The sequence below is a fragment of the Rhincodon typus genome, chromosome 7, assembly GCF_021869965.1.
Source record: "Rhincodon typus isolate 14 chromosome 7, sRhiTyp1.1, whole genome shotgun sequence".
Classification (NCBI taxonomy): Eukaryota; Metazoa; Chordata; class Chondrichthyes; order Orectolobiformes; family Rhincodontidae; genus Rhincodon; species Rhincodon typus.
The window spans coordinates 93,395,820-93,412,914 of NC_063338.1; the positions used below are offsets into that span (position 1 = coordinate 93,395,820).

At 42.4% G+C, this 17,095-nt stretch overlaps 1 protein-coding gene across 1 annotated transcript in view; it reads right to left on the bottom strand.

The window, feature by feature from the left end:
- cfap65 (cilia and flagella associated protein 65) overlaps positions 1 to 17,095 on the bottom strand; it is a 405,073-nt gene that overhangs the window by 260,038 nt on the left and 127,940 nt on the right. The window lies entirely within an intron of this gene.

Here is a 17,095-nt window from a genome sequence, read left to right on the forward strand (position 1 = left end):
CTACATCGAGATTTGTACATGCGGCAAAGATATTCTTTTTCTTCATATTTTCAACTTTATTTTATATTAAACATAATTCTGTACTTGTTTGCTGTTCCAGAACATACCCTGCTTCAGTTCTGAGGAAGCGTCACCAGACCCGAAATGTTAACTCTGATATTTTTTCTTCACAGATGCTGCCAGACATGCTGAGCTTTTCCAGCAACTTCTGTTTTTGTTCCTGATTTACAACATCTGCAGTCATTTTGGATTTCGCTATTCAGTAAAATTGTGGCTGATGGAATATTCTTCACATCCACTTTTCTGCCCTTTCCTCCAACCCTTGATTCCCCGACTGATCAAGAATTTATTCAAAATAAAATCAGAAATTGCTGGAAAAGCTTAGCAGGTCTGGCAGCCTCTGTTGAGAGAGAGAAAAACAGAGTTAGCATTTTGGGTCCAGTGACCCTCCTTTGGAAGAATTTAATCTCAGTTTCAAATATGCATAAGGACTCTACACAACATGTCTCTAAAATAAGGAGTTCCAAAGACTGACAACCCTCTGAGAGAAAAGATTCCTCCTCATCTCAGTCTTAAATTGGTGCCTCCTTATTCTGAGACTAGCCCTCTGGTCCCGAGACTCTCCCTCATGAATCTTCGCTGAGTTGTCTCCATTGGAATGATATCTTTTTTTAGATAAGGGACCGAAGCAGCTTACAGTACTTCAGATAGGGCAATGGCCTATTATTGTTGTCCAGTGATGTTATCGCTGGACTGTTAATCCAGAGACCCAGGTAATGTTCTGGGGACCAGGGTTCGAAACCTGCCACAACGGGTCGTGGAACTTGAATTCAATAAATACCTAGAATTAAGATTAATACCTAGAACTAATGATGACCATTGTTGATTGTCTCGTCGGAAAATTCTATCTGGTTCTGTAATGTCCTTTAGGGAAGGAAACTGCCATCCTCACTTGGTCTGGTCTACAGGTGACTCCAGACCCACAGAAATGCCCGCTGGGCAATTAGGGATGGGCAATAAATGCTGCCTGGTCAGTGACGCCCTCATCCCGTGAATGAATTAAAAAAGATGTGGTCTCACTAGCATCTTTTCCACTGCTCTCTTTTCCATGGGATTACTTCTGTTGTCTGATTACTTGTCCAAAATCAAGTCATGCATTAGTCAGATCTTCCTCAAATTTAACACCGATAAGATCAACTGCTTCTTTCAGTTCCAATCAAGAACTTCATGTACTCACCATGTAATTTCATCTCCTTTCCCAGCTGCTCTGAGGATAAGACAGAAGCTGTGGGAACTCTGTCCAGTTTAGCACTATATCTACTTCATTATAATCAATGAGGATAGGTAACTGCACCTCCTCCACAATAACACTCAACACTGGAGCCCCCCAAGGATGTGCCCTCAGGCCCCAACTGTGCTCCCTGTACACCTACGACTGTGTTGTTAAATTCTGAATGATAAGTTCACTGATGACACCACCATAGTGGGACGGATATTTAATAATGACGAGTCAAAATACAGAAGGGAGATAGAGGGCTTGGTGACATGCTGCAATGAAGACAATATGTCTCTCAATGTTGGCAAAACTAAAGAACTGATCATTGACTTCAGAAAGAAGGGAGGAGAACACACCCCCATCTACATCAATGCAACTGAGGTTGAGAGAGAAGAGCATCAATTTCCTCGGAGTGACGATAACCAACAGCTTGTCCTGGACTTCCCACATAAATGCGACAGTCAAGAAGGCACAACAACACCTCTTATTCCTCAGGTGGATCAGGAAATTTGGCATCTCCAGAAGGTCCCTCACCAACTTCTACAGATGGACCATTGAACGCATACTATCCAGGTGCATAATGGCCTGGTATGGCAACTGCTCTTCCCAGGACCGTGAGAAACTACAGAAGGTGGTGAGCACAGCCCAGACCATCATAGAAGCCAACCTTCCATCCATGGACTCTACTTACATGGCTCGCTGCTGTAGAAAGGCAGCCAACATCATCAAAGACACATCGCACCCTGGTAATGACCTCCTACAACCTCTTCCATCAGGCAGAAGATACAGAAGCCTGAACACACGCACAAGTAGGTTCAGGAACAGCTTATTTCTAGCCATTTTCAGACTATTGATTGGGCTCTAGCCTCAAATAATGTAACCTGCAACGTAATCTCTATGCCTCTAAGTGTTTTTGATCTCTACATCCTTTGCTTTCTGTGATCTGTTTGTACTTTTCACTGTATTTCAGTACATGTGACAATAAAATTAATAATCAATCAATTCTATATCCACCAAGTTACTTGCTTTAATCTATGCCTCATCACCTCCATCGCCATTAATAAATGTATCCATATTTCTGAAACGTCTAGGCTTTACACCTCCGTTCGTTATGGTCTAAAATCTCTAGTTTACATATGTTCCAAATTATTTCTTCTGTCCATGTCCTGTTCTGCATTTGGCATTTGAGGAAGTAACAACTGTGGATAAGGGTGAACCAGTAGATGTTCTGTACTTTCCAGTAGACATTTGGCAGGATGTCACATGCTATTAACAAAATAACAATAAAATATAGAGAGTAACATATGAGTGTGGATAGAGGATTGGCTAGCTAATAGGAAGCAGATGGTGGGTATAAATGGGTCTTTTTCATGCTGGAAGGATGTGACAAGTGGTCTACCATGGGGACCAGTTTCAGAGCTTCAGTTATTTACAATCTATGTAAATGATTTGGATGAAGGGACAGATTGTACAGTTGCTAAATATGCTGATGGTACTGTCACAAGAGTAATGCACTGGTAATGAAACCCTACTATTCATAGAGGCATTACGCATTTTAAAAATTAATTAAAGCTCCAAATAGCCCAATAATACCTTACTGCCTAATTCAGGTTAAATGAATAAGTGTGCCAGTTTTTATTTGTTCCATTAATAAGCTAATAACTATTCATTGTAAATAAATTGTTTTTAACCAATGACAGAAAAGAAAAATGAATTGCTAACTTACAACTTTATAACTTAAACTCTACTCCTTTTTTAAAAATTCCATACACAGGCAAGGAGACACAGAGAATGACAAGACAAGTCACAAATGTAATGGGTATGGAAGGGAGGAAATAGCAGAGAAGCACAGTTCTAGCACCAGTCCAGATCATGGATGTTGAAGTGACCTTTCTTTGGTTTCCTGCAATTTCTTCTGACTCTTTGTTGATATCTCGAAGTTGTGAGTACATAGATTTTCATTCTTTCATTCACTCGCTCATTAAGGATTTGTCCTTTCACTGGCTCTGCAGGTAGTTTTTTAACCTCTTTTCCTTTACAGAGGAAGTTTCAGAGAAAGCAGCTTACAGAGAAAGGTGAGGGAGAGTAGTTACTTATTTGGGATTTTCATTCACTTCTCTACACAGAAGGGATAGTAAGGAGAATTTCTCATGCAAGCTAGATGTTTCTTCATTATTGTCTCCACATAGAAGGCTGTAGTCATCTCTCCAAGAACCAGAGGCTGTTTCTACACATTTAAACAAAAGATTAATCAGGTTATTCAGCCTCTGGAGTCACATGAAGGGCAGACCAGGTAAGGACTGGAGATTTCCTTCCCTAAAGGACATTACTGAAGCAGTTGTTTTTTTTCCTGACAATCAGCAATGGTTTTATGGTCATCATTAGACCCTTAACTCCAGACTTTTATTGAATTATCAAATTACACCATCTGCCATCACAGGATTCGAATGCAGGTCTCCAGAACATTACCTGGGTTTCTGGATTAATGGTCCAGAGATAATACCACTAAGCCTCGCCCTTGACCATTGTTTTTATTCACTCACAGCATATTGGCATTGCTGCCTGGGTCAACATTTATTTACCAATCCTAATTGCCCGGAGGACCGTTAGGAGTCGACCACATTGCTGTGGGTCTGGAGTCATGTGTAGGCCAGACTAGGTAAGGAAGGCAGTTTCCTTTCCTAAAGGACATTAGTGAACTATATGGGCTTTTCCAACAATAGTTTCATGATGGTCATCGTTAGATCTTTAAGTCCAGATTCTTTATTGAATTCAAATTCCACTGTCTGCCGGACCAGGATTTGAACCTGGTTCCCCAGAACATTGCCTGGGTCTCTGGATTAACAGTCCAGCAATAATACCACTAGGCCATTGCCTCCCTAAATAATAGCTGAGGGGATGGGGTGTGTTGTGGGGAACTTGTCTGTGGCTGCAGAAATGCCTGTATATTCCCCTTACAATAGAACATCTTATCAACTCTTTCAGCAGTATCCAAAACAGAAAGTTTGTTAGAGAGAGACACACAGATGACCCTGGGTAGTCTTGCACTACCTGCCTGGTGCTTTAACTCTGTCTGGTGGTCCCCCTTTGTACCTGCGTACTCTTTACCTGCATTGTAACCAAAACAAAAGACACCAAAGAACTGAGGCTGCTGGAAATCAGAAATTGCTGGAAAAACTCAGCAGGCCTGGCAGCATCTGTGGAGAGAAAGCAGTTTCAGGTCCAGTGACCTTTCTTCAGAACCTGTACATGTTCTTCATGGAGATCACAGCCTTTTGGATACTCTGTGGTGTTGCTCCGGATCCGAAATGCTGATTTCTACAGATAGATACACTTCCTACACAGCTGGCCAACCTGGATACTGGAAATGCTCCTGACTTCCCACATTGTACCAGAGGAGCATTCCCCCTGACCAAGCTGCCCTGCCATAACTTACCCTCAAATTACTCTTTCCATTTACTACCTCTAGTTTAAAGAATATTAAATATATACCAGGGATCTAAACTTATTCCTTATACCTTAAACACATTTAACCTAAACTGGAGAGCAATTTATATTTTGTAGACTGGAAAATGGGACTACTATAAGAACATAAGAAATAGGAGCAGGAGTAGGCCATTCAGCCCCTCAAATCTGCCCTGCATTCAATAAGATCATGTTTACTTGATGCCAGGCCTTAATTTTGTGCCATCTCCTCTTAGCCCTCAACTGCAATATTTCAAATATCTATCTACCTCCTTTACTTTCGATGATCTAGCCTCCAACCTCTCTGTGGCAGACAATTCCACACATTCACTAGCCTCTGAAAGAAGAAATTCCTTCACATTTGTTTTAAATGAGTGTCCCCTTATTCTGTAACTGTGTCCTTAAATATTCCGCCAGCTAGTGGAAACATCTTCTCAACACCTACCCAGTCAAGCCCCTTCAGAATCTTGTATGTTTCAATATAATCATCCCTCGTTCTTCTAAATTCTAATGAATAAAGCCGTCATCTGTTTAGCCATGCTCAATAATTTAACTCCATCCCAGGAATTAGCTGGTGAATCTCTTTTGAGATACCTTCAGTATCAGTAAATCCTTTCTTAAATGCAGGGATCAATACTGTACACAGTACTCCAGATGTGGCCTTACCAACACGCTGCCCTGTTGAAACAAAGATTTCCCTATTTTTAAACTCTAACACCCTAGCAATAAAGGCCAAAGTTCCATTTGTCTTCTTAATTACTTGCTGCACCTGCACACTCCCCTTTTGTGTTTCTACACAGAGATCCCACACTTGGTCTTATGTGTCAAGGCTGTCACTTGTCTGAAACATAGCTCTGGGCCCCATTTGATTAACCAATGCTTTCCTCACTTCTATATAAAATTCATCTCTCTCCTGCAGTGTTTTAGCTTTGCACAGTCTGCACCAGAGCTCTCCCTTACAGAGCACTTCACCTCTCTTACTTATACAGCTGGGATTCTGATCTCTATGCCAACTCACACTTTCAAAACCCACTAAGCCAGTTATTTCTTAGTGCTGGGGTTAGTGCAGTCGTAACCATATGGAGCAGTATCCAGCGATGCTACAAGAAGGTCAAGGAACTTCTTTGCTCTTTGTTTCATTCTGCTACCTGGCACTCACTATCTCTCTGTTACTGCATCCATCCCTCACCAAGGATTAAGCTCTACTCTTCTCACTGTTGCTTGCACCACCTTCCTTCACTCACTCTTACCCATGTCTAGTCGCCTCTTGAGAAGATGGTGGTGAACTGCCTTCTTGAGCCTCTGCAATCCATGTGCTGTCAGTTGACCCATAAAGAATGGAGGGAGTTCCAGGAATTTTACCCAGCAGCAGTGAAGGAACAGCAATATATTTCCAATTCAGGATGGTGAGTGGCTTGGAGGGGAACTTGAAGGTGGTGGTGTTCCTATGCATTTACTGCCTTTATCTTTCTGGATGGTAATTTGGAAGGTAATGTCTGAGGAGCCTTAGTGAATTTCTGCAGTTTATCTTGTAGATAGTATACACTGCTGCTCTGAGCTTCAGGACTGGAGGGAATGGTTGCTGGTGGATATGGTATCAATCATCCACACTGCTTGGTCCTGGATAATGTCAAGCTTCAAGTGTTGTTGGAGCTGCATTCATTCAGGCAATTGGGGAGTATTCCATCACATGTGCCTTGTGGATGGTGAACACGTCTGGGGAGTCAGAAGGTGAGTTATACATTACAGTATTCCTAACTCTGACCTGGTCTTGATTATATTGATATGGTGAGATTAGTTCAGTTTCTGGTCAATGATAACCCCAAGGATATTAATAGTGGAGTTTTAGTAATGGAATATGAAGGGTGATGGAGATGCCTGGCATTTGTATGGTATACATGTTACTTGCTTCTTGTCAGCCCAAGCCTGGATATTGTTAATATTTTGTTGCATTTGAACATGACTGCTTCAGTAACTGAGGAGTTGCGAATGGTGCCAAACATTGTGCAATCATCAACAAACATCCCCACTTCTGACCTTATGATGGAGGGAATGTCATTGATGAAGCAGCTGAAGGTGGTTGGACCTAGGGCACTACCCTGAGGAACTCTTGCAGAGATGTCCTGGAGCTGAGATGACGGGCCTGCAACAACATCAGCTAGGTAAGGATGGCAGAATTCCTTCTCCCAAGGCCATTAGTGAACCAAATGGGTTTTTATACATTTGATAATGGTCATGACAATGGTCAGCATGATATGGTCCTCATACAGGTTTTTATCAAATTTAAATTTCATCGTCTGCAGTGTTGGGATACAAACCCCTGTCCCAGAATATTGTCTGTGTCACTGGCTTACTGATAACACTTAAAGTGCTGGAGAGCCTCAATAGATCTGGCAGCATCTGTGGAGAGAGCAAGAGAGTTAACATTTTGAGTCTGATATGACTTCTCCAGAAATGAAAGAGGCTGAAAAATAATGGTCTTTATGCTGTTGACATAGGGGAAGGAGGAGCGAGTAGAAGTGATGGTGAGGGTGACCAGAGCAAAAGACGAAGGGAGTGCTAATACTGATAAAGCAGTGGTAGAGATGTAAAATGTGTGTAAATGAAGGTGTGCAAAGGAGAAAATGATCTCTCTGCTGACAACATAGCCAACTGGATACAACCAAGATACGGCCGTGCTCAATGGTTGTGAGTGGTGGGAATGTTAGAAGAAATAAGGAAGACAGCAGGACAGAGGTCATGCTCTGAAGTTGTTGGGCTCAATGTTGAGTCTTAGAGAGTGTAAAGTATCTGAGTGAAAATGAAATGTTCCTCCAGCTTGAGTTGAACTTGGTTAGAATATTGCAGCAAGCCCAGGACAGAAATATTAGCATGAGAACAAGGTGGTTTATTATAATGGTGAGGTCAGGGTCACTCCTATGGACAGAGCAGAGGTGATCTACAAAGCGATTACCCTAGCGTCAGTGTAAAGTAGACCACATTGTGAATAGTGAATACAGTAAACTAATTGAGTAAAGTATAAGTGAAAAGTTGCTTCACCTGGAAAGTGTGTTTGGGGCCGTGCACAGTGAGGAGGTGAATGGGCAAGCGTTACACCTTCTACGATTGCATGGGAAGGTGCCATGGGGGACTGAGAAAGTGTTAGGAGTGAAGGGAGGAATGTTTCAGGGTGTCATGGGGGCAATGGTTCTTGTGGAATACTGATAGGGAAGGGAGGGGAAGATGTGTTTTGTGGTGGTATCCTGCTGGAGGTGGCAGACATTGAAGAGGATGATCCTTTGAATATAACGACTTGTGGGATGAAAAGTGAGGACAAGGGAAGCCCTATCGTTATTCTGGGATGGATGGGACGGGATGAGGGCAGAGGTGCGGGAGATGGGTCAGACACAGATGAGGGACTGCTCCACCGCAATGTGGTGAACGTTTCAGTTGAGGGAAAAGGAGGTCATGTCAGAATCACCCTATGGAATGTGGCATCAGAGGAAGAGATGTGATGAAGATGGAGAAACTGGGAGAATGCAGTTGAATCCTTACAGGAAGTAGGGTGTGAGGCTATACGGACAACGTCACTGTAGGAGTCAGTGGGTTAGTAATGGGTATTGGTGGACAGCCTATCCCCAGAAATGGAAACAGAGAAGTCAACAAAGGGAAGAGAAGAGCCAGTGATAGAGCAGTTGAAGGTGAGAGATGAATGGACATTGGAAGCAAAACTGATTAATTTTTCTAACTCTGCACAAGAGCATGAAGCAGTACTGAAGATATCGTCAATCTACCGGAGAAAGAGTTGTGGGTGGGGACAGAGTAGGAACAAAGAATGTTTCGCATACCCCAGCCAAGGTTGGAGAAAGTGAGACAAGTTAGAGGAGAAGTTCTTCAAAGTGAGAAATGAGCTCAGCCTGGCAGAGAAGGTGGTGAATGGGGAAGAATGAGGAAAAAACAGAGAGCCAGTAAATGTGGAAAGCTGGGGAAGCACAGCAAGTCAGTGTATAGGATGGGTCGAAGGATGAAAAGGTAATGATGATATGTGACAGCTGCATGAGAAAATAGGCCGGGAAAGTTTACGATGATACTCAACAAGCTGCATGACCTTGAATGGATCCTGTGAACATTCCTTTACAGGCTGAAGACAGCACCTGCAGCCTGTTTTCTCTATAGTTGTTTTTACTGTACCAGCCAGCAGTTTTGTCTATTATATCTGCTGTTTCCTGTGCCTTGCTGTGTGTTACACTGTATAGGAGAGAGAGTTTCATTCCAAGTCATTGGACTTCACCTCGAAATAGAATTGCAAACAGTGTCAGGAACAAGCTCATCCTCCAGACCAGCCTCGATCGAGGGGTCCCCGACAGACAGAAGGGCGTGAGGTTTATTCTTTATTCCTCTTTTTGTCATTCTTTTTATTTACTTAATAAATGTTCCCTTCTTTTTTGTCTTTTATTATTACTTAACAAACATTCATATTTAAGCAAATTGCTGTTGTTGAGCCTTCTCTTAACTACATTTAACCGAATCTGAAAAGAACCATTGGATATACTCTGTGATCCAAGACAGTCAGACAGCATCTGAGGAACAGGGAAGTCAATGTTTCAGGTTGAAACCCTTCATCAGGACTGGGGAGGTGTTGTTGTGGTTGGTCAGTGAGAAGGGTGGAGTGGATAGGTGAGTCGGAAGATGGACAGGTTGAGGGTGGAGAGATTTTGAAGTTGGTGAAGTTAATATTCAGGCCTTTGGGCTGTAAGCTCCCAAGGCGAAATATCAGGTGTTGTTCCCCCAGTTTATATTTGGCCTCACTCTGACAGTGGAGGAGGCCAAGGATGTACATATCACCCAGGGAGTGGAAAGGGGTGAATTAAAGTGCTTGGCAACTGAAAGACCCCTCTATTTATTTCTAAGCTCCCCACCCCTCCCCAGTTCTGTTGAAGGGTTTCGGCCCGAAACATTGACTTTCCTGTTCCTTCGATGCTGTCTGACCTGCTGTGCTTTTCCAGCTCCATATCTATTGGCTCTAGCTTCCAGCATCTGCAGTCCTTACTGTCTCCAAGAAACAGAGAGCCTTCAGACCATGCTGATGGGGGATGGATGTGTGGGGGGATCGTATATTTATGGTGAGGATGAGGCAATTAGGTCCGAAAAAGTAGAAGTTGTGGAATTGATGTCATGCTTTAGAAGAACCAGAAATATAAATGGAAAGAGACTAAACAAAGGGCGAAAATTAGAATCAAGATAGGAAGAAAGAGGTTCAGTTTGACAGGACAGATTGAAACAATGGATGTGTCGTATTTATGGATTTTGGGAAAGTATTGGAGCAGGCTGTGTGGGGTAGGGGCCAATAATGTGGGAAGCTGTGGGGGTTGAGATCAATGGTCAGAGACAGTCCTGGAAATAATAGCTTGAAGTTCATTGATGGGGACATGATCTGGGGGAGATAGGAGGAAGGGTCTGAGAGTTGGTGTTCAGATCCTGCAAGCTAGAGGTTGGCAGGCCAGAGGATAACACTACCCCCTTTATCAGCAAGTTTGATAATCTCCGGATTACTGGTCAGCGACAATACAACCATGCCACCATCTCCTCATTTCACCTAATCATTAAGACAGTGCTTCCTAAACTTTTTCCCATGTTAACTACATTTCAAAGCTTGTAAATTGTTACAATTCTTTGGTGAAAACTGAGAGGTTTTGGGGTGCTGGTGGTGGCGGTAAAGAGAGGACCTATGATAGCAGTGGTAAAGGAGTGAAGACCTGTTAATGTGGGATGAGGTGGAATTGGAAGGCCACAACAGTCATTTCTGCCTCATGAACCGCGATCCCAACTTTCAGACCACAACCTGACTTAGGGTCACAACCCCCAACTTTGAGAAGCTCTGCACTATGGGCCACCTCAAGGAGTATTGCCAGAACTGCCTGGTTATTTGTAGGAAATTAAGGTGGGCAGGTGGAAGAAGTAACAGTGTACCACCAGTTTGGAAATAATGATCATAACACAATTAGGTTGAATGTCATTATGGCGAGGGAGAAAGGTTGAAAAATGTGAACATTTTAAATCTTTTTCATCCCGGAAAGTGATGGGTACCAAGTTTAGAGGTTCAATCAGAAACCCTAACTCATTTCAAGGGACTCGAATCTTGACTTGAAGCAGTGTAGCTATCAAAGTGCTCTTAAGTGGGATTAGAATAAGTAAGGAAGTTGTCATATTCTTACCAGACTCTGCTCCCTCATTAGAGAGAGACAAATACAGGACTGATGGTGGCCTAACCTGAGGGTCAGCACACCTCAGGCAACAAGGGAGGTTGAGAAGACAAGTGACCTCAGCCAGTACAGGAATTAAACCCATACTGTTAATATCTCCCTGTGTCACAAACTAACCAACTGAGCTCACTGGCAACCAGGATTAACATGGGCAGCTAATTTATTCAGCCAGCACAGACGTAATAGGCTGAATAGCCTCTTTCTGTGCTGTAACCTTTCAATGGTTCTACCAGGAAAGACTGAACGGGCTGGAGCTATTTTCTTTAGAAAAGAAAAGTCTGATGGGGTCAACTAGTTGTGGTCTTTAAAAATAGTTCTTGATAGCCTTGGACATAGAGAGGACATGGATAAATGCTCCCATTTGTGGAGAAGACCAAAGCTACAGACCATAAATATAAGATAGGCAATGACCTCTCCCCCACCCACTGCTCCAAAATGACATTTTTATTTAGCTTTGTAAGTTTCCCATTCTTTTGTTACAGTGCCTCTGGTTTTTTTTGTAAAAAAGTCACCAATTATGCTTTTAATAAATTCACTGGGAAATTCAGGGAGAACGTCAGGGAATGGTGAGAATGTGGGATTTGGTGACTTTGGGGAGGAAAGGGTTGGAAGGTTATGCTGATAGGCTTAGATGATAAGGTTGTTAGGAAAGTAAGCATGGGCCAGTTGAGCTGAATGGTCTGTCTTGTGCCTTAAGTTCTATTTAATTCAATGTAATGTTGTTACATTACATATTATTATGTTTCATTTCTTTTGAGTGCTTGACACAGGCAGTACCTGTATTAAGGTCATTTGGACAAGGGTTCAATGCCACCCACCTGAAAGATAAATGCTTGCGCACAAATCTTTCACACAGCTCCTGCTGCATATTCAGGTGCTTTGATTTATACGACCACTGTAAATCATTAACAATTGCTGGGCTACATTCACTGAGGAGTTTTATGATCAGTTAGCAATTTCTGATCTCTCCAGACTCGCTATGTTTGTGGGAGTACATGAATTAGTCTACTTAAGGCAATAGTAACCCACTGTAAATGAACGGAAACAGCCACCCATCCAAATAATTGGAACCAATTACCTGGAACAAGACTTTACCCGTGTTATTGGCAGTCAGTGGGGAGCTGAGAATGGTGCAGAAAAAGGTTATAACAGAAGTAAAAGCTGCAAGACTACCTCCTCCACTCTAAGGATTAAAAAAAAAATTTACTATTAATCAGTGATAATTTTGTTTTGCATTGATGATAATGATCTGGGATAATGCGACAGGCCTCATCAGATTTGACATATTGGACACTACACTTGCCAGTTCTAATCCCACTCCCAAGAGTTGAGCAGAGAAATCCAAGCTGACATTCCTGGATACATATCAGTTGCCACATTGCTGTGAATGAGAGCTCACTGTGGAGAGATGGTTCTCCAATATCCAGTAGTTAACACACTTGAGAAGCCCTAAAGTGGCAATAAAGTGACTTTGGCACCCCACGGTTTTGAAAGGCTCTATTTAAATAGCATGGCATTACACATCTGACCAAGTTACATGAAACAAACCAACAATTCTAGCATGGACATGATGGGCTGAGTGGTCTCTTTATGTGTTGTCAATTTCACTGTGTTCCCATGAATCTACTAACATGGACTTGCCTGTCTGTTGGTTTCCTTGAGAAAGTGGACCACAACAGTCCATGTGCTGTAGGTTGACCCACAATGTCCTTCGGGAAGATATTCCAGGATTTTGACCCAGTGACAATGAAGGAGCGATGATATATTTCCAATTCAGGATGGTGAATGGAGGGGAACTTGCAGGTAATGGTGCTCCTACGTATTTGCTGCCCTTGTCATTCGAGATGTAAGTGGTCATGCATTTCGAAGGTGCTGTCTAAGGATCTTTGGTGAATTTCTGCAGCGCATCTTGTAGTTAGTACACAGCTGCATCACTGGCACCTAGGTGGGAGATGATGGCCTAGGGGTATTATCGCTGGACTGTTAACCCAGATCCAGATAATGTTCTGGGGGCCTGGATTCAAAGCCCACCATAGCAAATAGTGGAATTTGACTTCAATAAATATCTGGATAAAGAGTCTAATGATAATCACGAATCTATTGCTGATTGTTGGAGGGAGGAATAAAGAATCCATCTGGTTGCCCTTTAGGGAAGGAACTGCCATCCTTGTCTGATCTGGCCTACACGTGAATCCAGACCCACGGCAACATAGCTGACTCTTAACTGCCTTCTGGGTAATTAGGGGTAGGCAATAAATTATGTCTGGCCAACGACACCCTCATCCTGTGGATGATTAAAGGGGGAAAAAATAACTTGCCCAAGTATGTCCTACAAAAGCAGGACAAATCCAACCCTTCAGTCTACTCTTGATCATCAGTAAAGTGATGGAAGTTGTCATCAATATCGCTATCAAGCAGCACCTGCTCAGTGATGCCCAGTTTGTGTTCCACCAGGGCCACTTAGCTCCTGACCTTTCATGATTCCACATTTACTGTAGCAGTCCATCTTTAAATGCAACAAGAGCTAGATGATCCAGGCTTGGGCTGACAAGTGGCAAGTAACATTCATGCCACACAAATGCCAGGCTTTGACCCTGTTCAATAACCACTGCCCTTTGACATTCAGTGGTGTTACCACCCCTGAATCCCCTAATATCAATATTCTGGGGTTTACCATTCACCAGAAATTCAACTGGACTTATCACATAAGCACAGTGGTTATAAAAGTAGGTCAGAGGCTAGGAATACTGCGGTGAGTATCTCACCTCCTGACTCCCCAAAGTCTGTCCACCATCTACAAGGAACATGTCAAGAGTGTGATGGTATATTCCCCACTTGTCTGGATGAGTGCAGCCCCAACAATACTCAAGAAGCTTGACACAATACAGGACAACGCAGACCATATGATTGACCCCACAACCACAAGCATCCACTCCCTCCACCGCCAACACTCAGTAGCAGCAAAGCATACCATCAAAAAAGATTCACTGCAGAAATTTGCCAAGGCACCTTAGACAGCACCTTCCAAACGTGTGACCACTCCATGTAGGAGGATAAGAAGCACCAGCCCCTGCAAGTTCCCCTCTAAGCCGCTCACCATCTTGACTTGGAAATGCTTTGCTGTTCCTTCATTGTTGCTGGGTAGGAACGCCCTCTCTAAAAAGCATTGTGAGTGGCCTACACAAAACAAACTGCAGCGTTCAGGAAGACAGCTCACCACCATTTTCTCAAAGGTACCTAGGGGAGCACAATTAATGCTGATCCAGACAGCGATGACCACATCCATGAATGAATTAAAAACAAATTGCATGGGTGCATTTATGTACAAGCATGAGTGTGCCTATGACTGTTAGGTGAGAAGTGGTTGCGCTCAGTTCTTTGCTTCTTCTCTGTCTCTGTTTAAACACACAGGAACAGTCAGCTAGTTCAGGAGTCAGAGAGTGACCACAACCTTTAAACTGTCCCGCAGCGAGAATCAGAGTGGAAGGTGTGTGGAGAAACTTGCAGGGTGAAGGGAAGACAGTGAAGATGAGGAAGAGGATGAGGAATTGGCACTTTGAGAAAGCCCAGCCCTGGACTGATATGGACTGTTACACGGTGGAGCTCCCAATAAAGTAGATTAGATCTTGTCCCATCTCCTGAACTGCCCCTATTCTCAGTATGATATAGCGCTAATTTGCTCATGGGAAATCAGAGAGGAGAAGGCAAGTGCTTTTACAAATTTACCTCCAGCTTTTATGATTTAAAAGTAATTTAAGTAGCCTCGCTGGTAAATCCGTCATTGAGTGTGACAGAAATGCACAAATTAAATTTAATCAAAAGAACCACTTACCCACATGTCAGTCTCTGTTATTCAAATAGCCGAGACCTGCTGGTTGAGAACTTCAATTTCATTTCATTCCAATGCATTGAAGTATTTTTCATGTCGGGAATGAATTGCTGTCAAAACATTATTAAGTGGGCTATCAATCTGTGACTAGCTCAGGGACAAGCTACAATGTTCCTTAAAGGTGACAAGCAAAGTAGGGTTTATTGGAAATTAGAGTAAATGAAGATTTGGTTTAAATAAATGAAGAATTAACAGTTATTTTGTTTTCACATGACGCAAGTAAGAAAGGACTCGCATTTATATAACCACCTAAGGATGCCCCAAACCACTTTATAGCCAATGGAATGTCTTAAAAGTGTAGGCACTGCTTGATATATGACAGCTAATTTGCACTAAGCAAACTCCCAGATTAAAAAATGGGCTCAATTATTGGACCAGAGATAGTAGGAACTGCAGATGCTGGAGAATCTGAGATAACAAGGTGTAGAGCTGGAAGAACGCAGCAGGCCAAGCAGCATCAGAGGAGCAGGAAAGCTGACGTTTCGGGCCTAGACCCTTCTTTAGAAGACATTTCTGAAGGAGGGTCTAGGCCTGAAACGTCAGCCTTCCTGCTCCTCTGATGCTGCTTGGCCTGCTGTGTTCATCCAGCTCTACACCCTGTTATCTCAATTATTGGACCAATTGTTGTTGTGATGTTGGTTATGGGATAAAAAATTGACTACTTCCACTCGTGGAATGCCCCATTTTTCTTTGAGTAGGGCATTTGACATTGATATGAAAGGGTAGGCTGTACCTCACCTTGATGTCTCATTTCAGAAGCACTACCAACTCTAAAGTGTAGCAAATTAGGGATGGCAGGGTGCCATTCAACACTTTGAGTCTATTCTGCTGCTCAAGGAGATAATGGTGGATCCACATCTTAACTCCATCTGTTTGCCACATCCTTAATATCCTTCCCCAACAAAGAAACAATCAATCTCAGTTAGATTTTACACCAAAAACCACCCAAACACTCACAAACAGTCTCTTCAGGTGTTTTGGGGTGAGGGAGTTGTTTATGAAGGAGTACTCCTATTATTACCATGTTAATAGCCTACCTCTTATTTTTTGAGATTATTCCCCTTGTTCTAATCTCCCCAGCCAAAGGACCTAGGTTTATAGAAACTATTAACTCCTTTGATCATCTTAAGCACATGAATTTATTACCCATTAATCTTCTACTCTGATGGGAATACAAGCCTAGGCAACTGGACCTCATAATTTAATTCTTTTAGCACTTCAACTACTTTGAAACAACTAATTCTTCCTGTGATGTGGCACCCAGAACTGAACTGAAGACCAGGGGCCACATTTTTAAGGTGAGAGGAGAAAGGTTTAAAAAAGATGTAAGAGGCAAATTTTTTACAAAATGGGTGGTTCACATGTGGAGTGAACTTCCTGATGAAGTGGTGGATGCGGGTACAATTACAATGTTTAAAAGGCTTTTGGATGTATATATGAATAGGAAAGGTTTGGAGGGAAATGGGCCAAGAGCACGTAGGTAGGACAAATTTAGTTTGGCATTATGTTTGGCATTATGGACTGAAGGGCCTGTTTCCATATTGTATGACTCTATGACTTTACAACTCCATATGCAATCTAAGTAGACATTTATATAATTGCAACATAATTAAAATATATGCTTGAGAAAAGATTTGTTGTTGGAGCTTTTCACCACACAATCATCAGGACAGAAGTGCAAGAATACCAAATCATAATCAGCACACTCTTCATGTGCAGTGTAAATTTTATTTCCTTTGAGATTTGGTACTCTCAAAGAGACATAATCATAGGAGTAGCAAACCTCAAGGGAACAGCAACTTATACTACATGAGAAAAGGATGCTGATTGAGATTTGGTATTCTTGCAGTTGGTCCTGATGAATGCAAGATGAAAAGCTTTGACAGCAGTTATTTTTTCAGCAATACTCAAGTTCTGCACCACCAAATGACTAAACAAAATATAGTAAGAGACTGAAATCATTTGAAGTGGATGGATTTAGATCTACATTAGTTTGGCCCAGTTGCTAGTTCTCTGGTATCTCTAAGTTTAAAAACTTATGAATTTGATGAAGAATTGGAAAACGTAAGTGAGGATGACACATAGACTGGAATAAATTAGGACTCAGTCATTTAAATGGAGATGAGGAGAATATTCTTTCTCACAGAGGGTCATGAGTCTTTGCAACTCTCTTCCTCAAGAGGTGGTGAAAGCAGAGTCATTGAATAGGTGAGAGGGAAAGAT